We start from the raw sequence: 27052 nt of genomic DNA on the forward strand, positions 1-27052 counted from the left end.
AGCTCAAACTTTCCTAATGCAAGACCTATTGCATTGCAAATGCTTGTTTCTCTTCATTCACACCTCCCGCTCATTCCCTTCCCTCCACCCCTGCCCCGCGGCCCCTCCCCATGCCAATTCCCCACTTCCGCTTCCCAGCTGTGAGTCCCTCTCCCTCCCCTACTTAATGCGGCCACTGCGAGGGAGCATGAGCAAGACCTCTGACCTCCTGGTCAGGGACCGGCTCTCTCTCCCCGCAGCTCTGCTGGTAAGCGCTGCTGCCCTCACTGTGCCACGCTCAGTTCTGACAGGGATTCAAGGCCCTGTATTGCGCCCTTACTTCTGCTCGGTTGTCTTGTCTGTTAAATGCTGTATACTTACTGTTTTGTCTCTGTAGCTGACTGTGCCATTTTAACTTTATTTTATGCTCGGTTGTTTTGTGTTTTTAATTTCTGTACTGTGACTGTGTTGTCTTTGTAGCTGACTGTGCCTGTTTTAGTTTTCCCCCCATATTTTTTGTCCTGATTTTTCTCTTTATTTTCACCTCCCATCTGTTCCCTTCCTGCCGTTTCTGCCCCTCTGCCCTTCCCCACACTGATTCCCCACTCACTCCTCCCATCTGCGAGTCCCTCCCACCTCCCCTACTTAATGGCGGCCGCTGTGTGGCTGCATCGCTGGCATGCCAAAGGCGCACCAAAGGCAAGCCCGTCTGCGCCCTTCCACTACTGGAACATGACGAGCACCAGTGACCCTGACTCTCCGAACTCTCCACCACTACAACCCAGCTCCCCTCCTCGCACTCAACCCCGGAAGTAACAGCAACTGCCAGCTGTCGTCACTGAACACCACACACGACCAATTTTCCTGCCAACATTCCTTCGCAATCCACAGCACCCCTCTAACCACAGCAACCACGCCGGACGCCCTCACAAATGAAGTCCTCAAATGCATACTCCTCAACGTGCACTCCCTGCACAGACACACCGTAGAAATCTTGGACCTCCTCGACACCCTCTCACCAGACGTCGGTTTCTTCACGGAAACATGGACAAACTCCTCCTCAGCCCCCAACATTGCGACAACAATTCCAACAGCTACAATATCCAGAATAAAGACCGCCCCCACCGCCCAGGAGGAGGACTTGCCATCGTACACAAGAGATTCCTCCGACTCGCCACCTCCAGCACAAGCAACACCCTCTGCAACACGAACACCTCCACTTCCAGATCCGGACCAACTCCGGAACCACACTCCGAGGCACCCTAGCCTACAGACCCCTGGCCCGTTCTCTTTTCACCAACCCCATTGCTGACCTCATCGCACTCCGCGCCATCACCTCCACAGACTATATACTCATCGGAGACCTCAACATCCACCTCAACAACCGCAGCGACCCTGACTCCACCACTCTCCTGGACAACCTCGTCAACCTCAGACTGAAGCAGCTTGTCACCACCCCCACCCACTAGGCCGGACACATCCTTGACCCCTTTTAAACAGGAGGGGCCAACATCCACTTCAGCCACACCTCGCAGCCCCTCTGGATAAACAACCACTCTGTACACTTCTCCTTCAGCACCGCCACAGCTTACAAGCCTGCCCCATGCCTGTCACGAAAGAACGGGAGCAAGATCACAGAAGAGGACCTCTACTCTACCGTCGTCCACCACCCCCCCCCCCCTCTGCCACGATCGACGCCAACTCCGCAGCTAGGGAAATACACCGCTGGATCTCTAGCTGCGCAGACAAGCTCGCTTCCCTCATCCGCCCGACAGACAACTCCCTCTGAAGGCTGCCTGGTTCTCTAAGACCTCCAAGAAGCTAGACACTCATCCCGATGGCTCGAGAAACGATGGTGAAACAGAAAACCACAGAGGACCAGTCCACCTACAAGCACGCCATGACAGATTACCACCAACACATAAGAACCACCAAGAGGACCTTCACTCAAAGGAACTATTTATATATATATAAACATGAAGACAAAATTAAAGAGATAAAGGCAATCAAATTTCAGAGGGATAGAAATGACTACATGAATGGCAGGATCTACACGTTTGCCAGAAAATATGACCAAGTAAGACGACAAACTAAGTTAACAACAACGAGCGGCCCAGACGCATCAGCTGAACAGAGCGAAAACAAAGTAAGAACGGAGTATGAGACAGATGCGGAAAGCAACCATAGCGGTGGGGCGACAGGCCCTGTACCCACCCCTGTACGAGAATGTGCTTTTTTATGGGCACAACGCCTCACAACACTCCGGCCACGAAAACCGCGACAGGAGTGGGGACAGAGCAATCAAAGACAGTACCAAAAACAAAAAGCAGGTGAAGAAAAGACAGACGGTGGGGCAAAACAGGCACAAAAACAAACAAGGCAGCAACACAGAAGGAACAAACGCCGATAATGGGAGAAAACACTATAATGAACATTGACAACACAGTAATAAATCTATCTAACATGGAGTTATCCCCACAAGAATTAGAAAAATTTTCTTTAGGCTTGACATACTGCTCTAACACTAACTTTGACTATGCGCAAACCAGAATTGACTTTTTTATCTATGTACGAAAACTCAAACTTCAAAAATATTATGCGAACGCCAGCAACAGAACTTTTAGTACAACCCAGATATCTGATCAAGGACAAACTCTCAGCGTAGCGAACATGGAGACGCTACGGAACCTGATAGACTTGGAACTAGAAAATGAGACAGATCTAGTATCAACTGGCACGGCAGCAGCAATAGCAGACTTAGACATTTACCAAACGGTGAGAACGAATTTCAAACCCAGATCAGTGTTCATTCCAGTACTACCTAAAGACGGCCTTGACCTTTTTTCCGAGTGTGTCATCAAAGACTTGAAAGAACTATCACTTAAGAGCACAAAAGAGTTTGTGAGACAAAATCACAATAAGAGAATGAAATACGACAGTCTCATGGAAAAAATAAAAAAGAGATCTGACATTGTGCTGAGGTGGTCGGACAAGGGAGGCAACATTGTCCTGTGGCCACTAGAAATGTATAACAAGGAAGCACATTCACAACTCCAGGATCATGAGTGCTATACCAGAATCAGCCCTACGCATATCGTAGGTATTCAAGAAAAATACCACAATGAATTGTACCAGTGGAAAGGTATGGGATTGTTGAATAAGCAAGAGTTTGAATTCCTCAAAACTGACTATCCGGTGTCCCCACATCTGTACCTAATACCTAAAATTCACAAAAATGACAAGGAACCCCCGGGAAGACCTATCATATCAGCTATAGGGAGTTTGTTTGAGAACACAAGCATTTTTGTTGACCATTTCCTTCAACCAGCAGTAAGGGAACTGCTAGCATTTATAAAAGAAACTGGAGACTTCGTGTGCAAAATATTTGATGTAGAGTGGAAAAAAGACTATGTATTCATGACGTTAGATGTACAGTCACTTTATACAAGTATACGTCACAATGATGGGCTGAGGGCACTCAAATACTATCTGGGAAAAAGACCCATAGAACTGTACAACCACACTAGCACATTACTGGAAATGACCCAATGGTGCTTAACAAACAACACATTTCTATTTGATAGACTCCACTATAAACAAATGCAAGGTTCAGCCATGGGCACTTGCTTCTCCCCCAGCTATGCGAATCTGCATATGGGCTGGTGGGAGGAGCAAGTGTTAGGGATCACGCAATCAGAAACAATGAACCCCAATGTGAAAATATACAAAAGGTTCATAGACGATATCTTCATACTGTGGCAGAGGTCTGTTGAGAATGCTGAAATATTTGCTGCTGAGCTAAATGACAATGCATTGAATTTGAAGTTTACGTGTAACACAAACACCACCTCAATACAATTTCTAGACTTAGAGTTGTACATTGATAACAAAATCCAAACGCGCACATACCGTAAACCCACCGCAGGTAACGAAGTGCTACACGCACAGAGTTTCCATCCCCACAAACTGAAAGAGTCGACCCATACGCAGAATGTCTGCGGATTACCCGAAATTGTAGTACCAGTGAAGGTCTGACAGAAGCAAAAGAGAATCTCTTCTCTAGGCTCAAAAGGAGAGGGTACAGCAACAAAACCTGTGAGAACGCTGAAAAGAAGTGTAAGGGCAAACTGCGTAAAGATCTGCTGTTTCCCCGAAACCTGTCGCTGAGATTAAGACTGTAACACGTCAACCACCCAGATTGATTACAGGGTTCAATACATACCATGCAAAACTCCGGAGAATACTGAGCAGACATTGGCCGTTGGTACGGAATGATCCGACCATAGGATCAATGTGTGAGAGAACACCATCTATCACTTTCAGAAAGGCCAAATCCATGAGAAACCAATTGGTTTGCAATTCCCCAACCATCCAAAAACCTATCAACTGGCTACAAACCCAAAAGGGGTTCAAAAAATGCACGAAATGTAAAGCGTGCAAACATGGGATCAACACTACGAATGTACCAGTACCATTAAGACAAAAACCTTTCACAATTAGGAACCAGTACTCATGTAAAACTGAGTACGCGGTTTATGTGCTAGTGTGCATTTGTGGGAAACGGTACGTAGGGAGCACCATCCACCCAGTGCACGTGAGAATTCTCCAACACCTCCGTGCTGTAGCAAATGAAGACCAGACGTACCCAGTGACAAGACACATTAATCAACACCATGCAGGCAACACCCAAGTTCTATCATATTTTGTGATCGATAATGTACCCAAAAGCTTCAGGGGGGAAACCGTCTCTTATCTCTACGACGGTTGGAGTCAAGATATATCATTCTATTGAACTCCAAGATACCCAATGGGCTGAAGGCGGACAAAGCGCTCAGTGTACACCTCTAAGCTAGTCTGTCCAATCCCGAACCCAAGTACCATTTTGATATCATCTGTAAGCTCACCATGTAAATAGTCCACATCACTTTGTACATATGAGCACCACAATGTAACATCAGACTTTTGACACTTTCTTTTGGATTATGTATTTATTTAATTTTCTAATGCTGTTTTGCATTGCCCAAATGAGGACCTTACATAGACTCAGTAATACACACGCACACCATTTTGAGAGCAGAGGACAGAGCCCCAAACACCACAGGGTCTGTCAGAATGGCAGGAAATACAAATCAATCCCACAGCGTGCACAGTGTACATAATTGTCTAACCCCAGGTCCACTTGGAGACGAGAGACGTTGTACGCATCAACATGCTAAACATCAGGGTGAGGTACTAGTTTGCGCATAGGCCGTCACTGAACAAGCCTAATAATGTGCATAATCCACCGATGAGGTTTAAAACACAATGGTGTCACATACATGTTTGAGCCTCTAGACAGCCCGACTGACACGCTACACAAGTAATCAAGAGGCGCTCAGCAATGTACCTGCTTGGCTCGATATAACACTCTGCCGATACAGCAATGACGTAGAATTGCAGGGTTGTGTTCTTTAGTATTTTCTAGAATAGGTGTATCATACTATTGTGTGTTTACGTATATGCCTGGCATCTATGTTTGTGTGTCCTATGCCCTTTTTAATATTAATTTTAAATTCTAATTTCGGTTCACTTTATATATAGTGCACAGCTTATCACATGCACCTAATTTAGAAGATATGATCTCTGTGTAAACATGCCTGGCAAAGAAAGAAAGTAACCATGACTAATGGTAAAAGTCTGTCAAGAAACTCTTCTATGTCGTCAACAGCATCACCATGGCAACTGAATCAAGTTGAAACCTGCCAAACGACCTACCTGTTTGTATGTACAGGTGCATGTATATATAGCAGTAGCTTGAGTTTACAGATGTAGCGAGCAAGGCGGGAGCTAACCGCCGACACGCGTCTGAGCAGCAACTGAGACCAATAAATTTCTTTGGATTACAATTCACGGAGTCGGTGCCTTTCTTGATGTCGATGCTTGGACTGGTTTTCAATATATATATATATGTCCACACAGCAGTTCAAGTTTCCCGGGCCGTTTAGCGCTCATTGCGGGTGCGTTTCCCTATGGCAGAACCACGCCGTTACATATTCCACACTTCTTTCGTATTCACCAAAGAAATCGGGTGCACATCTGCTGGATTCCACAATATCATCCCCTTTCATGCTAATAAGATCGAAATAAAAACCTATTGTGGAATCCAGCAGGTGTGCGCCTGATATATATATATATATATATATATATATATTGATTACCTACTGGCGGTCGCCAGTAGGTAGTTATAGTTAGGATTTTTTTTCAATGCAAAATCTCAAAATTCTATTTAGAATAACTTTGGCGCAGGTGGACGAATCTGCCTGAAAATTTCCTCAAATTTGCCTCGCGGAGCTCCGGTCCTTCCTTGAAAGTTTGGGGGAGATTCGTGAAGCGGGGGCCGAGATAAAAGGGAGGTCCCAAAACGTGTTTTTCCCATGTTAATTTCCATAGGGCGGTCAAACTCACTTTTAGCCCGAACGGCTGAATGGATTTCCACCAAACTTGGCAAAATTGTAGGTACTGGTAGCCCGATGTGCCTTTGCTATGTCTCAAGATATGTGCTCCAGTGGTTTTTGAGTAATTTAGGTTCAAAAAAATATATATATCTATGGCAGCGCCCCGGTACGCGCACCGGGGCGCGTACCGGGCGCGCTACGCGACCTGCGTGCGGAAAGCTGATTGGCTCTCGGGTGTCTGTAAACATTCCAAACAGTCCGGAGCGGCCGCCATCTTGTGTCTCGGTAGGATCGAGACACAAGAGGTGGCTAAAACAAAGGGGGAATTGACCATAATGGGGCAGAGTAGACCCCCCCTTGACCCCCTAGGTTTGATGTGGGGGCCTTAAAAGGGCTGCGCGGGGCAAAAAGAATGACAGTTTTAAAAAAAGTAGCTGTTTTAAAAAAAAATATTTTTGTTGTTTTTTTATATATAAATACATACACATACATATATATATATATAAATGCATATATATGCATATATGTGTATATGTGTGCGTGTAGAGAGAGGTAGAGAGGTAGAGAGGTAGAAGTAGAGAGGTAGCGGTAGAGAGGTAGAGACTAGTAGAGACTAGTAGAGAGAGAAGTAGAGAGAGGTAGAGAGTAGAGAGTGAGTAATAGAGAGTAGAGAGTGAGTAGTAGAGAGTAGTAGAGAGCCGTAGAGAGAGTAGCAGAGAGTGAGTAGTAGAGAGTAGTAGAGTGAATAGTAGAGTGAGTAGTAGAGAATAGTAGAGTGAGTAGCAGAGAGCAGGAGAGTGAGTAGCAGAGAGTAGTAGAGAGTAGTAAAGAGTGAGTAGTAGAGAGTAGTAGAGAGTGAGTAGTAGAGAGAGAGTAGTAGAGAGTGAGTAGCAGAGAGAATAGTAGAGAGTAGTAGAGAGTGAGTAGTAGAGTGACTAGTAGAGACTAGTAGAGAGAGTAGTAGAGAGTGAGTAGTAGAGAGTAGTAGAGAGTGAGTAGTAGAGTGAGTAGTAGAGAGTGAGTAGTAGAGAGTGAGTAGTAGAGAGTGAGTAGTAGAGAGTAGTAGAGAGTGAGAAGTAGAGAGTGAGAAGTAGAGAGTAGTAGTGAGTAGTAAAGAGAGAGTAGTAGAGAGAGAGTACTAGAGAGTGAGTAGTAGAGAGTAGTAGATAGTGAGTAGTAGGGAGTAGTGAGTAGTGAGTAGTAGGGAGTGAGTAGTAGAGAGAGAGTAGTAGAGAGTAGTAGAGTAGTACAGAATGAGTAGTAGAGAGTGAGTATTTGAGAGTAGTGGAGTAGGAGAGAGTAAGTAGTAGAGAGTAGTGGAGAATATTCCAAAGTTTGGCACAGCACCACTTGCACAATGAGTCCAATCAAATCATATCACTTAGAGTCCTTATTGAAGCGCTGAATCTTGGTGTATATTCAAATGCTTTTATTTTCCTTAAGTTTATGTACCACAGCCAGCCGAAACGTTTCGTCTGTACAACAGAACTTCTTCAGGGCGTTCTTATTTCCTTCAAGTTATGTCGGTATCCTGTTGTCATATAACTAGATATTTCTTCCAAATGTTAGACGAGACATAAGTACATTCTTATTCAAAGTGACTAGGTATCAATTTTACCCACACAATTCGGGCAGACTTGAGTAATTTATAGCATCCTCAAAGTCAGTCTTTCAAAAATTCCAAAGTATAGGACATGATAATCCAAATCCAAATGTTTCTCAAGAAAAGTCATTTTCAATCGTTTGGAATATCGGTGTTTGGGCAGATATGACCCAGGGACCCCCAGTCTGCAAGGGGAATTGGTCCCCCCTCTGCAAACGCACCAGTGGCCTGCATTGCAGAGAGGTGTAAAAAGGGTGTGGACTCATTACACCTCTCTGCAATGCAGCCCCCTGGCGCATACTGGAGGCTCCTGGTGGGCTAGTTGGTCCCCAGGGACCCCCAGTATGCAAGGGGAATTAGTTCCCCCTCTGCAAACGTGGCAGGGGGCTGCGTTGCAGAGAGGTGTAACAAGGGGCATAGCCTAATTACACCTCTGCAATGCAGCCCCCCTGGCGCATACTGGAGGTTCCAGGTGGGCTAGTTGGCTCCCAGGGGCCCCCAGTATGCAAGGGGAATTAGTTCCCCCTCTTCAAACATGCACGGGGGCTGCGTTGCAGAGAGGTGTAAAAAGGGTTGTGGCTTCATTACACCTCTCTGCAATGCAGTCACCTGGCGCATACTGGAGATTCCTGGTGGGCTTTCAGGTCTTATATAGTTAGGAATTAGCATTAAAAAAACCTTTGAAATTCACTGAAAAAACATAGGTTTCAGGCCTTATATAGTTAAGAATTAGCATTTAAAAAACCTATGAAATTCACTGAAAAAAACATAGGTTTCACACCAGTTATAGTTAGGAATTAGCATTTAAAAAACCTATTAAATTCACTGAAAAAACCATAGGTTTGACACCAGTTATAGTTAGCCGGAAATTTTACTGACATAAAACCATTGAAATTCCCATGTTATAGTTAGTTGGACTCACTATAACTTGCGCGCCTGCAATGCACTGCTGATGACGTCACATATTACATCACTCATGACATGGTCAGAGACATCACTCATGACATCACTGATGACACCATCCTTGTGACAGTGTGACAGACCTCCTTTCAGTGTAATGTAACCCTTGAAACACATATTCAAAATTAGAAACAAAAATTTTCAAAAAAATAGAGATACCCATACCAGTTACAACAACCAATTCAGTAATACCACCATCTATATACACATCCACTCATTCACCAACAGTTCTATATAGACAATCATACATATATTCACTCATCATATGTAGTGAAACACCTATACATCCTGTTACACACCGACAGTCATCCAAAAGTTACTCACACACATAATCACACATGCAAATAAACTATTGAACATCCATGTATTTGCATATACAGCTATACACACACTACCACCTTACTTCTAAGGAAACTTACACATAATTACTCTCTTAAACAATCACATATAGAAACACATACTTATTTAAACAAGAACTCTTTCAATCTCTCACTCTCACATATACTCACTCCTATACATCAATACTCACATATACTAGATTAAAACATATGTAGTTACTGATAAAGACACTAGTGAGACAGTCATTCACTCACTAACACACACATATTCACACTCATCCACCCATACAGTCCTGCACATATGCTGTCTTCAAAACACATACAAACAGTGAGTCAGTCATTGATGCATCTATGTGCTAAGTAACACCCCCACCAAACCATACAGACACTCATACTGATACTAAAAAAACATCTAATAACCCATATATACACACATGTAGCTACTCACCAACCCATGCAGCCACTTATACACAAAGTGAAACACTGATACAAACATTTAAATATTTAAGCAATACTCGCTAATATATGTATTCACTAAGATACACTTAATAAGCCAGTCAACCAATCAATTTTTTTTTAAACATCCATTAAGACACTTAATTAAACATGTATTTTTCCATCGACCTTTACATATACATATATAAAACATATTTATTTTTCAGAAAGACACACATTCACTGGATGGTGTCATCAGTGATGTCATGAGTGATGTCACTGACCATGTCATGAGTGATGTAATATGTGACGTCATCAGCAGTGCATTGCAGGCGCGCAAGTTATAGTGAGTCCAACTAACTATAACGTGGGAATTTCAATGGTTTTATGTCAGTAAAATTTCCAGCTCACTATAACTGTTGTCAAACCTATGGTTTTTTCAGTGAATATATATATGTGTGTGTGTGGGTGTGGGTGGGTGTGTGTGTGTATATATATGTGTGTGTATATATATATATATATATATATATACATATATATATATATATATTCGTTTTATAACTTTTATTCGATTACAGTTTTTTATAATCATAAAAAGTACATAGTTTAAAAGAACAATTGGGACATTTCGACATATACATAGAAAAGAAATGTTACATAAGTGCTTCAGTTAAGTTTGTAAGTTTATGTCGGATTAATATAGAGGCCTTTAAGAACATTGCCACAGATTTGGCCACATGCGGAGAGTTCAAACATTGCAGGAACATAAATTCTAAGTAGCACTGTCTATGGCCAGCAGATCGAAGGAGTAGAAGTATCCAAGAATTGCGAGGAGTTTTGTAGTATCTACAGAAAAAAATAATATGGATCGTTGTTTGTTGAGATATACCATCACATGGACAGTTCATGAGCGAACGGGACCAATTGTGAGTTTCAGGAAAGGAAACCAGACGAAAAAAGGTATTGAAACGGAATCTTGTTAATAGGAATTTTTCCTGGTTTGACAGGAAAAACGAAAGGTAGGGTTGCATTCCTTTAAGGGGTTGTATTGCACAAATCTGGGTGTTAGAAGGTTTCATGATCTCCGACTGATTTCTCAGCTCTCTCAGGTGGGTCAAGCACATCGATTTTAGCTGCTGCCTTGAAATGTCTTCAACAGAAGGAGGATTATCAAAATAGGATTTACGGCCTAGATCGTAAAAAAAGTTCCGTACAAAGACCAACCAAGGAATCTCATGCCAGTTTGTTAGGGCTAGACAGTCTGTGATCAGAGATCGTGTCAAGTGGCATTCAGGTTTGGACCATATTCGCTGCCACAATAAAATCGGTTGCGAACGGATAGTGTCTACTATGTAGTCCATGCCAAGCTCGGTATGGGAAGCAAAATTCGGGGCGCTTTGGGGGAGGGCCAGGAGATATTTGATGAAAATATTCTCAGTTATTTGAAGGTGATCAATATGGCCATGTCCCCACACGCCTGCTCCATAGGTAGCCACACTGTGGCATTTTGCGTAGTAGACTTTCAACAGCTCTGGAGGAGCAGGTTTCCCGAGCTTTCTCGAAGGACATCAGGGCCGATGTTGCGCGCCGAAAAAGGAGATTTCTGGTAATCGTAGCTTGACGCCAATTCAGAGCGTCGTCCACAAGAATTCCGAGGTATGGGTACACAGATGTTCTTTCCAACTTTGTATTGTCTACTAGTATTGGTTTTGGTTTTTTAACCCTAGGGCCAATATACATAGTAAAGGTCTTTTTTATATTAATTTTCAGGCCAAGTGAGTCCATAAAAGTGCTGTATTTGTTGATTTGCTTCTGAAGTTGATTTAATGTGCGGGCCAGAATAACAGAATCGTCTGTGTATAGCAGTGTTGGTATTTGCCGCTGGTTTATCAGGGGTAGATCCTGGCTCCCTTCGAGCATGGCCTGCTCTAGTCCATTGGTGTAAAGGTTGAACAGGAAGGGAGCCAGTACACAGCCCTGTCTGAATCCTTTTGTTATTGAAAATGAGCGGGACAGCTCACCGTTGGTACCAAATCTGACTCGCCCGGAGGCATTTGAATATAGTTCGCGAAGGAAAGCTATTAAGGATGGATCCACTCCTAGATCACTGAGAATTTTCCAAAGTTTGCCATGTTGGACACAATCAAATGCCGCACTCAGGTCGACGTAGACGAGGAAGATGTTACCTCCTTTGGCGCCAGCATATTTCCCAGCCAGGAGTGCTAGGTTCAGGGCCTGTTCCACGGTCCCGAGCCCCTTCTGGAAACCATATTGCAGGTCAGTCATGATGTTATTTTCCCGGGCCCAAGATTGCAATCGGTCCAGGAGCACTCTACCTGCAATTTTGCCCATGGAGTCCAGAAGGGAGATTGGCCTGTAGCATGCTGGGTCATTGCGGTCACCTTTTTTGAAGATGGGCAGTAAGATTGAGGTTGACCAGGATTGAAAAAGACCATCCGATGCTACTGCTGCCAGGACCTGTGTGATTATCGGTGACCAGAGTTCTATATTGTGTAGAAAAATGTCCATTGGTACTCCGTCTGGCCCGGAGCCTTTCCTGGTTTGGATGCCTTAATTGCTTTAACAACTTCGCTATGAAGAAAATGAATATTTATCGGGAAGATGTTGTTTTCCGATATATGGGATTCACTTGGATCTGATCCTTTTTCTGTGGCACTTTGTAGGGGTGGGCCAAAGATTTAGGAAAAATGCATGACCCAGTCGTCTTCAGTAACAGCTACGTCCAGATGTTGATCTTTTGCATTTTCGGCCAGAAAAGGAGATCTTAGGACTTTCCAAAATAGGGCACTGTCCTTTCTTTGCGAGCTATCGTGAAGTTGGGACCATAGCTCTTTCTTGATTTCTTTTTTGCGTTCCCTTCTGGCTAAGTTATATAGTTTTCTTAAGTTGGTGATTTCCAATTGGTTTCTTGAGGGTCTATGTAGGGCTTCTTTTAGATTCGAAAGAGCTTTACGGCAAGCTGAGTCGAACCATCTAGTAGTAGGGGCCTTCATGTTCATTACCTTGACAAAGAGTTCTTTTCCAATAGCCTCCAGGATATTTTTAAAATTATTAATAATTGACTGAGGTGTAGTGTCCAAGGATAGACATTTTTGTATCCAGGGCTTGGATTTTTCCAGGATTTTCTCCGTTACTGCCACCGGGTCGATTTTAGCCCATTTGACTGTGTAGCCATTCAATTTGTTCATAGCTAATGTGTTCTGGTTTAATAGACTCGTTTTTATAGAATGTGCTTTAGTCAATTTTGGGGTCATTGTTACGCTAATTGGGTAATGGTCGCTCATGACATTTGTCCCTGTTTCGAAGTTAGTTAATTGTCCCTTGAGTGAGTGAGAGGACAGTATATAGTAGTTAAAAATTCTCTTCCGTGAAAAGTGGGGGAAAAGTCTTTCTGAGGCTCTACTATCTCATTTGCAAAGTCCAAATCTAAAGAAAATATAATTTCATTTAGTTTGCTTCCACAGGACGAATTAGCAAAATGAGGCATAGGAGTACCAAGTTCGTTATACAATCCACAGTTGCCATTCCTGTGGTTAAGACAGAGTGAAAGATTAAAATCACCACCCCATAGTAGATGTACTGTATCAGAATTAGATTCGGTCAACAGGGATAATAGGAAAGTGGCAATCTCCACTAAAATTGTGAGACAGTCTGTTGTACTTAAGTTGTTGTAGTAGTTGATGAGTACATAACTAGAGCCATTAGTGAACTTTATTTGAACGATTTGATGTGATGGGGACTCTTTTAGAATTTTGATGGATATGAAGGGAAGAGTATTGGCGACATAGATCACAAGACCTCCCTTAGGCCTTCCCAGAGCTCCCTGTATTGCTGGAGTGAAAAAAGTTTTATATCCCGTTATGTGATTTGCAGTGGTGGACCATGTTTCCTGGAAACATAATACTTGATGTTTCCTTACTGTCTCGGACCATGAATCTAAGTTTAGTTTAGAAAGCAATCCTGCAACGTTCCAGTACAGTATAGAGAGGTTTAGTATATTAGGGACAGAAGGTAGTTGTATATCGGAAGGTTCACTTAAAAGACTCTCTATTGGGGTCGGAGGAGGGTTATTTGTAACTCTCAAATCAGTTGGTTGGTGAGAAGTTGGGTCTAAGCTATCCGTGGGGGTGGGCAGAGACTCGGGTGGGAATTAATGATGATCAAGGGAATTTGTTGTGGCTGACTTTCAGGTTTGGAGGATGATGAATGCGGTCTATGATTCAACTGAGAGGGGATGCTGTGGGCTTGGGCATTCTTTCTCTTGAGTTTTTGGGGTCTTAACGGTCAATCAACCATCTCAAGACAGTCGTAACGATTTCTTGTTGGGAAACCCTGCCAGCCCTCCAGTGGATGATAAGGTCTACCTTGCCAGGGCTGCTTTTGCCATTCTCTAGTTCTATCTCTATTTCCACGGCCATAGCTAAATCCCACATGTTTCCATTGATCCTCTTGGGGATGCTGCCAGTTTGGGATAGGGGTGTATTGATAAGAGTTTAGTGGAGGATAGAAAAAAGAAAGGTGCTGGACGTCTATTCCACCTTTCTTCTCCAAAGAAGGCCAAGAGCAGATGTGATCCACGGTAGATGGATCCCTGCAAGTTACTATAATGCAGTCTCCACGGATCGACTTAGGTTCGTCCCCTATCCATACTACTCTGCGGGCAGTAGAAATCCCTCCAGAGAGGTATGGTTCTAGTGGTCTATTTATGCTTAGCCACTGCATGACTTTATTTTTAAGTGACCAAGCTGTTTCTGTCATATCTTCCGTTAATTCGGGTACACCTGTAAGGATGATTATGTATGGGGTAGCCTCCAGTGGAAGATGGACTGGGCGCCTAAACCTTGATGCCTTTTTGGATGTGAACAGAGGTTGTTTCTCTGTTGGATTGGGGGAAATGGATGCCGGTTTGTTTGTTGAATGGACTGTGGTTACATTATCTGGTAATTTCCCGGTTTTAGCTGTTTTTTCCGGGCCAGTATTAGAGGTATGTTGGGGTAGCTCCGTGTTGAATTTAGTCTTTTGTACACTAGGAGTTTGAACTTGCCGATTTTGTACTTGAGAGTTAATGTTTGGTTTTTTGGAAGGTGAAATAACCGGGACTGGTTGTTTGGTTGCTATTGGTGGTTGTTGATGGTGAGATACTTTTGGGGGATGAGTGGCGTTTTGTATCCCTTGGTTAGGTAATCGTCTGTTAGTTGTGCTAGGATGTGTTTGTGATACAATTGCTAGTTGGGCTTCCAGATTTCTTATACTGATTTGTATGGGTTTGAGCTGTTGTGAAAGTAGATCCTTGATAAGGATAAGTAGTTGCGATGATGTTTTACAGGTTTTACAAGGGTTATCTGTGTCCTCAATAAGGATAGGGGGTGGTAAAAGGTTGTTTTCTACTGGGGTGGTTATCGTTGAATGCCCGGGATGTAGTAACTGTTTAGAACGATTCCTCCCAGATTCCTTTTCTGGACCTATAAGAGGAACAGGAACTGTTGTATTTGCAGGTGGGTGGAAGTTAGTTTGTTTGGGGATGGCTCCTTCCCTTATACCTCAGAGGTGTTTATCTATAGTTGTTTCTAAGCTTTGACATGCTTCTAGGTCCGGGGTAGCCTCTAGGCCATTGGATAGTAATGATTCTGATTGTGTTACAGATAAATCAACTGATCATGGCACTGTGTTCACGTCGACAGTTGTCACAGGTAGGTCCGGGGTAGCCTCTAGGCCATCGGATAGTAATGATTCTGATTGTGTTACAGATAAATCAACTGATCATGGCACTGTGTTCACGTCGACAGTTGTCACAGGTAGGGACAGGGAGCTTATGGATAAAGTTTGCTAAATGGGGGAAGCTGCAGATGCTAAAGGGCCCAGGGACGATCGTTTGGCTTTCGTCAGATCGAGAGACAAACGTTTAGTGTTCATCAGGTCGAGTGATACTCTGCGCTCCAATATAGATATGCTATGGTCGATGACCTCTGTAGTCCTTGAGATAAATTGATCTATTGGGCCAGTGATTTGGGCTAGTGCCTGCCCGTTTTTGGTTTTACTTCTGGTTCTCCCAGGCATGGTGGACATAGAGAGAATCCCGTAGGCAAAAATAAATAGGGGACGGGCTGCAGTTAAGAGTCAAGGGGGGTTGCCCGGTCCGGTCTCTATCGGGCACTAACGGGCAACAACGGGCCCGCCCTTGGCCCGGGCTTTGCCCCGTGTTCCGCCCCGCGCGCGTCCCGCGTCGTGGGTTAAGTGATGGTGATTATGTACTTGTCAGCGGTGGGCGTGTCCGTGGGCGTGGCCGCCGGGGGAAGAGGAACCAGCTGAGCAACGTGGAGATTGCTGGTCCTCGCAGTCCCCCGGCTTGCTGATGGTGTTTGCCCAAGCCTCTTACCCTGGGTACTCTAGATATATATATATATATATATATATATATATATATATATATATCCAACTCGTTGCTCCTGTGGTTGAAGCCAAAGCCGCTACTAATTCCACACATCTGCTGATTACCCAGAAAAAATTGGGCTGCATTCCTCACAGGCGGTTTTTATGTTTTTTATTTAATTTTTTGCATCTTACATCCAAAATAGTACTTTAGGCATTTTACAGATGACAAATTCCTAATCATTTCAGCATTACAAATGCCTTGATCATGGTATACTTTTCACACTCAATTCTTGTTTTTTAATGCTTTGAAAAAATAATTACATCATTTACTATTCGTCATTCATGCCCCATAGCTTTGTGGGAATTGTAGTTTCTAAAAATGCTCTTTCTATCTTACAACTAGGCTTGGAAAAACATGGGCTGGAGTGTAACTTACTGAAAACGAGGACATTCCTATTCTGTACATGGCATATAACTAATAATCATTGCAAAAATCACAGGGAATTAGTCCTCTTTTTAGTTACATTGCTATAGTGCTAGAGGCACTACTACCTATTGAAACTACATGATGACCTTGTGATTTTAGTTATGCCATATTTATTCAGTTGTGTTTTGAAAGGCTCTGTATAGTGTCAAGAGTTAAGAAGGGGCATTCTATAGCCACAGAGCATGCAGTGAAGACCGGTGAAACTGGAGATGAAGTGCTTAAACAAAGAGGGGCCCAAGTTCCCCAAGATTTGTAGCCCTGTTTACGGAAACTGCAGTCAGAGCACCACGTGTCTCTTACACAAAAAGAAAAGCAAGATGCAATAAAATACCGCAGTAGCTGAACCCACATCCAGTGTTTTAACACGAGCAGGAAAGAAATTAAAAATAGCCCCTCAAACAACAGCTGAATAACCAATGTGTAAACATACAGTACTTAGTCCATACTTTAGTGGGAGGAAACAAAGGCAAAAGGAGGGACAAAATGCCAGGACTGACCACCTGCAAGCAAGGATTTTTAATGGGCACTGAATCAAACAAATGAAAAGGGGATAGTGGGCGGAGAATCATGGAGACTTGCATTAACGAGTTTAAGCTGGGGTACGTGAGTCAAATAGGATCGCAGAATAGCAAAACACAAACCACCTTTAAAAACAATTCACCACTTGACTACATCTTTCCGAGTAAAGTTTTGCTGAGGAGGTGTGAAGAATATAGAGTGCATAACTCCACTGCGAGTGATCATCATCCATTATCCATCTTTGTGAGCGTGAGTGCCGTAATGCACGAGGTGCATCTTCCAGCCAGCCAAATACTCGCAGTAATCAGTGACCTGGCATCAATAAAAAGAATCAAATGGGTACTTTTCTGCCGGGCCAGCTATAGCCAATGGAAGAAGGTTACATCCACAACTGTCATCAATATAAGCTGGACAGAAATATTGGTTTAACTATTCAATGCTCTGAGTGCAGGAAGTACATCGCTATATAGTGCAGGAAGTACATCTCTATATAAAGGAAGACACTTCTGAAAGGGGCCCACCCCCTCTCTTACAACAAAGAATTCAATGGTAGCAAAAAGAGTCACAGCCAAGGATGAAAAAGTGCTCATGGACAAAAAAAATCAGCAAACTGTTCGAAAATTGCTTAAAAAAACAATCTGGCACCTGAAAAAGAGTCATATAGAGGAGAAATGGAAACACATCTACGCCCTACTAGAACCCAATAAAAAAAGGAATTTTGGAGATATGCCAGCTGCCTCCACAGCGTAGTCCACACAGAGAATGCTGTACCTGCCAACGAATGGGCAGCACATGCAACAAAGCTCTGTCGATCTAGAAAAAGCATTGGATAATCCCATGGATTTGGAGGGCTGTCACCCAGGGGATTCAATAGAAAAAGAAACCCTCTCTATCCTGAAGGGCATCCAGAAGGATGGGACTCCAGGCCAATGGCCTACCGGGCAGCATCTTCAATGAAGACCGAGAATTCTAAACCCCTCATATGCTCAGCTTCTTTAGTCAATGCTTTCTCACATTGACAGTTCTGGAATCATGGAAAGGCTCCATCTTACACCCCATCTACAAAAGGGGGACGCATCACAACCAGGGAACTATAGACTGATCGCCTTGTTGAATATTGATGGTAAAGCATTTGCAAAAGTGCACATGAAATGGATAAATAAAAATCATATTATACCCCAATACCAGACAGGTTTCTGGCCTAATCCATCCACACTGGGCAACACTATCGCCCTGTCATACCTGGCAACAAGAGCCACAAAGGTCGCCGCCCGACCGCTTTACACCTGTTTTGTCGATTACAGTGCAGCCTTTGATGGCTTCGACCACAACATTCTCTGGGCAAAACTTGCAAAGTGAGGCATCCTGAGGAAGCCTTTGGAGGCCATCATGATGTCCTACATGGGCACATGGGTTCGCTCCAAGCTCTGGCAGACTCATGTGACGCCCGAGATCTATACCCACAAAGGGCTAAAACAGGGCTGTGTGATTGCTCCCACCTTGTTTAGCCTATACACTGCGGACCTGAGTGAGGAGTTATTGAAAGTCAACATCTTTCCACACAAATTAGACCATTTTAGATCCCTCTTCATGCAATACACGGACGACCTGGTACTACTGGATCACACCAGAATGGATATGAAAAGGGCACTGGAGGCATTACATCTGTACAACATGAAAAATAAACTCTGCACTAAATGCCACAAAAACAAAGGTCTTGGGCTTTGGTCACAAACCTAATAAGCACTTGCTGGAATGGTACCTTGGACCACTAAGGATCACCACTACCTATACAATTACCTGAGAATACACTTCACAGACAAAGAGAGACTGAATTTGCAGGCCAAGGCACTCAAAGCGAATGCACATAATGGCCTACCGAAAAGTATTTAATCTTCCCTACTCAACTAGGCGCACATTGATTTGGTTGGAGTTCAACATTTCAACAATGGATATCGATGTAAAAATTATATCAAAAAATCGTACTACTGGGTTACCAAGGCGGGTACTGACACAATTAGGGAAGCATTAAAAACAGTTTTTTTGAGACAAAAACAGCCTTTGGGCTAGGTACCTGCCTGTCAACGGCAAAGGAGACAATGGGCTGGACCCCAGAGACTGTAATCAACACACCTTCAACAGTGACCAGCCTGAAAAGTCTGCTAAAGAAACAGGGCAAATGCATCTCAAGGTTACAGGGCCTCGAACTAAGCAGGCACATCCCTGGCGCAAAGGGCCGCGCCTGGTCACACAGAACTACAGTAAGTCAACCACTTCTGAAAGCAGGGCTGGGTAGTACCGCCCTACAGAACATACTGGGAACTCAGTGCCATATGTATCAAGCTTTGTTCCCATTTGCAAACGGGCCGATTCTCAGAATCGGCCCGTTTGCGAATTGGAAAAAGGCTTTTGGGATGTATCATTCCAAAGGGCCATCGCAAAATAGAGAATTGCAACATTTGCGATTCTCTATTTGACAAATGCAATTAAGGAATTGCAAATTGCGATTCTTTAAATGCAATTCTGGGAGCACCAGAATTTTGCTATTTGGCCTTAAGGAATTGCAAATTACCACCAACTTCAAGTTGGTAGTAATTTGCGATTTTCTTTAAAAAAACACTTTTTTGTTCTTTTAAAAGTGCCATTTGTTGCACATACATTCTTTAAGAGCATGTATGTGCGCAAAATGTGCACACATGCATATTTCAGGGGGCAACAGGGTGTCCTTTTGGCACCCTTTCAACCTTGAAATTGCATTCTCAATTTGCGATTCTCTAATTGGTAATCGCAAATTGAGAATGAATGTCTTCCTATTCATTCCTATGGGCCTCCTAGCCCATAGGAATGAATGGGAAGGTATTCCTTAATTGCGAATTTCAATTTGCGATTCGCAAATAAGGAATATGTAGGATTCGCAATTTTTTTTGCAAATCCTACATCCATTGCATTTTGCGATTCTCTAATTGATATTCTATAAAAGTCGCAATTTGAGAATTGCAAAACTCTTTTTTGACACCTATGGCCCTATGGTCCTTACACTGTAAATTTTTGACTACAGAACCCACTGGAAACACAGATTATCTGGAAATAAGGGATGTCTCCTGTGTCAATATCACACAGAATCTGTCGAGCACATCATCTGCTGCTGCCCAGTTCTGCTGGGACAAAGTTGACTATATCTAACAACTCTGCTTTTGCAAAATGGCGTGAGAACATGCAAAGAGGCCCTAATGCTTATTTTTACCATCAGGTAACCAATGGCCCTTGCATGAATTGGCAAATTCCACGCAGACGCAGCAAGGATTTTAAATACAAGCCAAGTAACAGAGACAAATGTCCACACATACAAGCCGCTGTTCACCAAAGGCTGCAGCAACATCGATTGGAGGAGCTTCCCATACGAACTAGCCACAATGATCTCACTCATGCACTGCGCACCTTTGATTTTCAAGACGCACACTGGCAGGCATGAAAGATGCATCACTCTAGGGGCCTGCATACGGTTCTGACTCTCCATCCAGTACCCTATTTATCTCTGACATAATCCTTTTGTGAGGCCCTCCTGCACTTCCATGCGCCATATAAACCCACACCTCACACAGCATGCAATCAGTGATTTTAATATCTGATTTTCATTGAACCAGGCAGAGCATCACCTTCTATCTGTCACATTAACCTTGACACTTGTGCATGCATAACCTAACCCCATGCATGCTTGCATGACACAACATTGCATGTCCGCACCCTCCATAGCCTTGGCTTTCGTAGTGTCATTTCACCCTGTACTCGCCATATAAAACTCTTTTGACCCCCCTCATCTCGGGCACCTGCTAACGTTGCTTGGCGATAAACACTACGACAATATGGCATTATTTTACGGAACAAATTATATTGTCGTTTATATTTTTATATTTAGTGTCCTCTCTATGCTATCGCTGTTGCAAAAGATTTTAAGTAACCATACAATAAAGATAATTCATGCAAACAAATGAAAAGCAGGGAGACGTCTTTAAGCTCACAAGAGTAGCATACTAAAGTATACAAGAGATCTCAAAAGCTCCACCTAAAAATGGAAATGGGAGCATGCAAACTAGCATGCTTCTTTTAAAAGCGCCAGTTGCAGAAATTATCTGATGACTCAGCACACATAGTTGCAAGCAAGTTAATCATCTAAAAAGTATTAAGGTTTAGGTCTTTAGTGTAACAAAACAAGTCATTTTTTGTCCAGTTAGTTCCGTAGGCCTACTTCAGTCTTTGAAACAAAGAGTGCATTGTTGGTGAACAGACGTTTCACAATCTTACCTATTCCTAGGTCGCTCCATGACTTGATTGGTTGTTCGTTTAACTGATACAGGTTTGCATAACAAAAGACCTAAATACACAGCTGCCACATTTTGCTAATTGTTTATCAATTAGACAATAGACTTCATCCTACTTCAAACTCCTTTGCCTACGGATAACTAGGAGACTACTGTACCCTATGGTATGCGGTGGTAAAGTTGAATGGTTGAATCCCTTTAGAGAAAGAATCAGAGGGTCATGATCACTTCAGGTGGGGTCTCAACTTTCCTATCCGTCTTCATAATCCAATGATGCAGGTTAAATAATATTTCATCAATTAAATGTTTATGAAAATAGTTATTAAATGTAGGTTGTCTTAGAGAATCTGATGTACACCTTCTGTTATAAGCACAAAAGTCTTGAGATAAGGTTACAAGGGCTAATTGCTGGGCCACTTTGCACCATGAATAATTTTTATTTTGGCAAAAGTGGAACTCCCACGTGCATGATCTTCCTCTTCAGTCGCGACTGTATAGTTGTCATTAGGTTCATAAGTATTGGTAAAGTCACCAGCTACATTTAGTATGGGCTTACATTTCCCCTAGTGTAATTGCTGAATTTGTGAAGTCTTGTGTAGCAAGAGGAAAATGTTGATAAATCAGTTCTGTAGTCACATCTTCTATTGAAAACATTGAAGATAATAATCTGGTCACCAGAGATAAAAGTCAGTTATAATTCTTGTATGTCTGGGTTTCCCTGTTCAATTTCTTGAATTCTACAATGTAATGAGATTTGAATCCACCTAGTCAACCTAGCAAATAATTTCCCTTGGGGTTGTTTTACCACTGGGACATTGAAAGATGCGTAACCTGACCTATGCAAGCAAGTTAAGGTCCAAGAATCCTAAAATAGACAGACCTCGTAATTATCAATACATTTACAACATTCGAGTCCTCCATTTTCTGCACTAGGCTGGTAAATCTTATATGTGTTGTAACTAATCCACAATATGTATTCTTGTGTAGAATGGTTCAAGCTTCATCATAATATGTGCATGGTCTCTTGCAAGTGTGTAGGAAAGTGACTCTATGCATGGTTACCCCCACTTTTTGCCAGATGACTGGTCTGATTTAGAACTGTAAGTGAACTTGGTCCTGCTAACCACGTTACCTGTGCCAGATCTCTTTCCCCCAAATCTACCACGATTGGCAACATGTCAGTCAACCCATGAGATCCTACTAAATGGTACACCTGGTATCTAGGGCATGTGTACTGAAGAGGGTCCTCTGGTGCTGCATGACCAGACAGGCCCCTACAATGTCTAGCCTATTGTTTGATGTTCTAAGTGAACAGGGAAGCCATAAAGAGTACAGGAGCTGGATACTCGTCAACAGGGTTTCCTAGCTCCATGATGGCTCCACTGATTTCTAAGGTGTTTGGTACCAAACATCTTGTGTTAATAAATCCTCACTCATGCCTATTTTTGGATTTATTAATACAGGAGAACCTTTTATAGTTTAACTGTTTTTATTGAGTTCATCAGAGAAAACAAGGAAGGCACACCATGTACTGTCCATGTTTAGGTTCCCGATAGCAAGACATACAATCAAATAAATGCCAAGAAATGCGTTGATACAGTACACGTAGTGCTGTCCTGTGAGTGCTGGTACATGGTATGGAAGAAACTTAGAACCCCCCTGCATCCCATCCACCCCCCTCCCCTCCCGTCCAGTGCTCCCCTTCTGTCCCCGGTCTCTCCCCGATCCTCCAGCAGCCCATGCCCCAGTGACAATGCCCGCCTTAAGAATCTGTCGCCTTGGGGTCCGTAAGCCGCAGCAACCTCAGACATCATGGGCATTTGATTTCTCTAAACTCGGTGGACAGTAGTGATAGAAATGGTTGCCAAAGATCCTCCTACTTGTCTCCCTCTCCCGCCATAGTGAGTGACAGTTTCTCCATTCTGAGGACATGCCATAACCTGTACAACAAACATGTAAAAGAGTTATGAGAGACCTGCGAATATTCCGAATTTTTGAAGGCACCAATGACATCCTAAGACTGTTTGTGGCCCTGAACGGTTTCCAGAGTGCAGGGAACCAGCTGAAGGGGCTGCAGAAAGCATTAAAAAATCCGCTGGGGAACGCAGGATTCCTTATGAACGAAGTCAGCATGCGGGTCAAGAGGAAAGCAGGATTTGGCACAGGCTTGAGCCTAAAGGGGACAGTGCATCCTGAGCTGGAGAAGAGCGGAGAATTGACCGTCCAGGCGATCGAGCAGTTTGGAGGAGCTGTGGAGACGATGCTTATGAAGCATGGGAAGAAGATTATTGATGAGCAGTTTGTGCTGAAGCGAGTGGCAGATAGCGCTATTGATCTCTATGGCATGGTGGTCGTTCTCTCCAGGGCTTCCCGCTCCCTCAGCCAGGGGCATCCAACTGCTGAGCATGAGAAAATGCTGTGCGACACCTGGTGCATAGAGGCTCATGGCCGTATCCGGGAAAACCTGCAGTCGCTGAATACAGACACCACCAACCAAGTCTTCAAAAACATGCGCATGATATCAAAGGCATTGGTGGAGAATGGAGGGGTGGTTTCCCCCAACCCACTGGGATTCTAGGTGTTGCGACACGCCTGCCACTCTGTGCCTGGGCCGCTGCTGGGTGCGCACAACTACTGCTGGGACTATAAGATTGTATCTGCTATCAAGCAACAACGTTTTCTAATTGCTGGGGCATGCAAGAAATGGACATCAGGTGGGAGGGAACCAGAGTGCCATGTTCAAAAGCGGAATTGCCTTAGAGTTCCTCATCTTAGCCTTAAATGATCATAACTTACAAAAACACTTCTTATCTGTTGCGGTGTTACCTTTCATTCTCTCTGACTAGATCGGCATGAAGTGTTCAGCGTATTAAACCATCGCCTTATTTTTCACACGCATGGAATGATTTCCTCGTCTCATGGGACATTGATTCAGAGGACATTTTATAATTAATATTTGGATTGAATCACTAACCAGGGCATTCATGAGGTGAGCAGTTCCCTCAACAGACCCAAAAGGTTCATTGCTCCCCTCTGGCTGCAGGGTGTAAGCTTCAGACATGATGAAAATATGGATCCAGCAACTAAAAAGCAGTAGTCTTTTAGACTTCGTGTGATGAGAAACAACTTGCTGGCAGTGTAGAACCGTGTTGGGTTTGGTTCTTGGGCTCTAAAGAGCCACATTTCACTGAAAAGAAAGACTGGTGGGGTGGCTCAAGTGATCCCTGCTCATCAACCTGTCCATAAGTCTTTTTAGAGCATGGTACAGATGTGCTTTAGTACAAGCAACATACAAGGGTGACCCCGCAGGCTCTCTCTGTCTCCTGCCTGCGGGGGTGAGCCCTCTTCAGGGATCCCTGGCGGTGACCGCATCTGCCTCTGCGATCTGCCGGACGTTTGATTTGCCACCCGACGACAACAACCCGGGAGGCAGGGTCGCTGGCTGCTCGCTGATCCCTAGCGGAGCCTCCCGCTAACATATCTGGGCAGGGGGTGCACGGCTGGCCCCTAGTGCTGCGGCGGCTCCCCCTCGCACCACCCTCCTTGCAACTCGCCTGGACCTTGGATGGCGGCCGCCAGTGACCGCAGAGCGAGGATGGCCACCACGCGGGGCCTGCTCTTAACATGCCTGTGCAGCGCCCCATGGCCAACGCGTGACCGCACCAACACCTCCACCACCTTGCGCACTCTCGCGCCCACCGAGCCGGAGGACCGCAGGCTCTCCAGGATGGCGACGCACCTGCGGCTGGCCTCCAACTTCGTCCCCCACCTGGGCTTCCACCTTCTCTCCTGGACTTATTGTCTTCTGTTCTGTCCTGGCCGACACCCTGCTGCTGTTCTCGGACAGTTTCTCTGGACTCTAGCCCTCCTTCCACTCCCTCATCCTTAACCCTTTTCCCCGTGGATGATCCTCAGATGTTTCTTCCCTCTGCTTCATCTCCCACCTGGGCTCCCACCTTCTCTCTTGGACTTCTGGACTTTTGTTCTGTCCTGACCGACACTTTGCTGCTGTTCTCGGACAGTTTCTCTGGACTCTAGCCCTCCTACCATGCCCTTGGCCTTAACCCTTTTCCCCGTGGATGATCCTCAAATGTTTCCCTCCCTGCTGTGCCTCCCCTTCTCTCCATACCCTTGCATCCCTGATTCTTAGATCGTATCCATGTGTACCCCCTCCCTGTGTTTAGAGTTAGAGCTGTAACGACTAGTCGCCTGTGTGACTGTTGGAATATAGCCAGGTGTATCCCTTCCCCCGTGTGAAGAGATAACCCTACTCACTAGAACAAAAAGAAATGTGCTCCTGAAATGTGTAACGTAACTGATTCTGTGTAATGTGCTTTGATAACATGTAACGGAACTGGTGCTATGTAAAGCGCTTTGATAACCTAATCGGTTCAAGTTCCTGAAATGTGTAACGTAACTGATTCTATGTAAACTGCTGTGATAACATGTAACGGAACTGGTGCTATGTAAAGCGCTCTGATAACCTAATCGGTTCAAGTTCGCGCTATAGAAAACTCTAAAAATAAAAATAAATAAAAATAAAAAGTAAAGGAGGGTATGCTGGAGGTATGCCAATGTGTAAGTATGTTTTGCACCGCAGAGCCCAGAGCGATAGCGATTTGTCTGCCTCTGCGGGAGCGTAGTGGGTAGGTCAGCAGGTTGGAGAGCCCTAATAAAATATACGCTGTGAAGCGCGGGAGATCTGTGTCGAAATGCTTGTCCACTTCATCTAAATCTTGCACCCAGTAAGGTTGTATTTATTCACATTCCCACAGCAAGTGTACCTGGGTACCAACTCGGCCACATCCCCGCCAGCTGTGTGCGTCCCGGTTATGGTCCATCTCATGTAACCTTTCTGGAGTATAGTACCGGTATGTTGCTACTTTCATGAACTTCTCCGTGAGCCCCATGTGATATGCGGAGTGGCGTGCCCTATAGTAAATCCTCTCCCAACTCCTTATGGCTAAGGGTCCTACCTAATTCCCACCACCATCGCTCTCTGCCTGGGTTCTGTGTGTGTGACTGTGTAACCTGCAGCATCTTGTAGAGATCGGAAATTAGTTTTGCATCGGACGTGCGAGAGATGAGCCATCGCTCGTATGGTAGGAACCATCTGTCCACGCTGGTACGTATTTGTGGATGTAGAGCCCAGTGCTGCACTTGTAGATATCTGAACCGTTCTGTTTCGGGAAAGCTATATTCCTGTTTAAATTGAAGGAATGGAATGACCCCCTCTGCTCCATAAACGTGGTATGAAAATGGGCATCCCGCGGTCCTCCAGTGGGAAAAAGTCATCCCCACTGTGCCTGGGGCATAGTCAGGATTGTCCACCAGCGGGGTGAGCGGGGAAGGGAATGTCATAAGGTCGTGCGCAAGGTTAGTGGAGTTCCACACTTCCAGGTGGATTCGCATTATATACGAAGCGTAGAGGTTGGGAGGTCTGTGGGGTTTTCGGAGGAAAGGGATTTCTTGTAGGGGGCGACCAGCCACCGCCTGGTCCTGAAAGAGCCAGTGTTTCTCTGACTCCCATTTGCTCCATTCGACCAAGTATCTCAATTGCGACGCTTGGTAGAATGTGGATAGGT

The sequence above is a fragment of the Lissotriton vulgaris genome, chromosome 2_1 (genome assembly GCF_964263255.1).
Source record: "Lissotriton vulgaris chromosome 2_1, aLisVul1.2, whole genome shotgun sequence".
Taxonomy (NCBI): Eukaryota; Metazoa; Chordata; class Amphibia; order Caudata; family Salamandridae; genus Lissotriton; species Lissotriton vulgaris.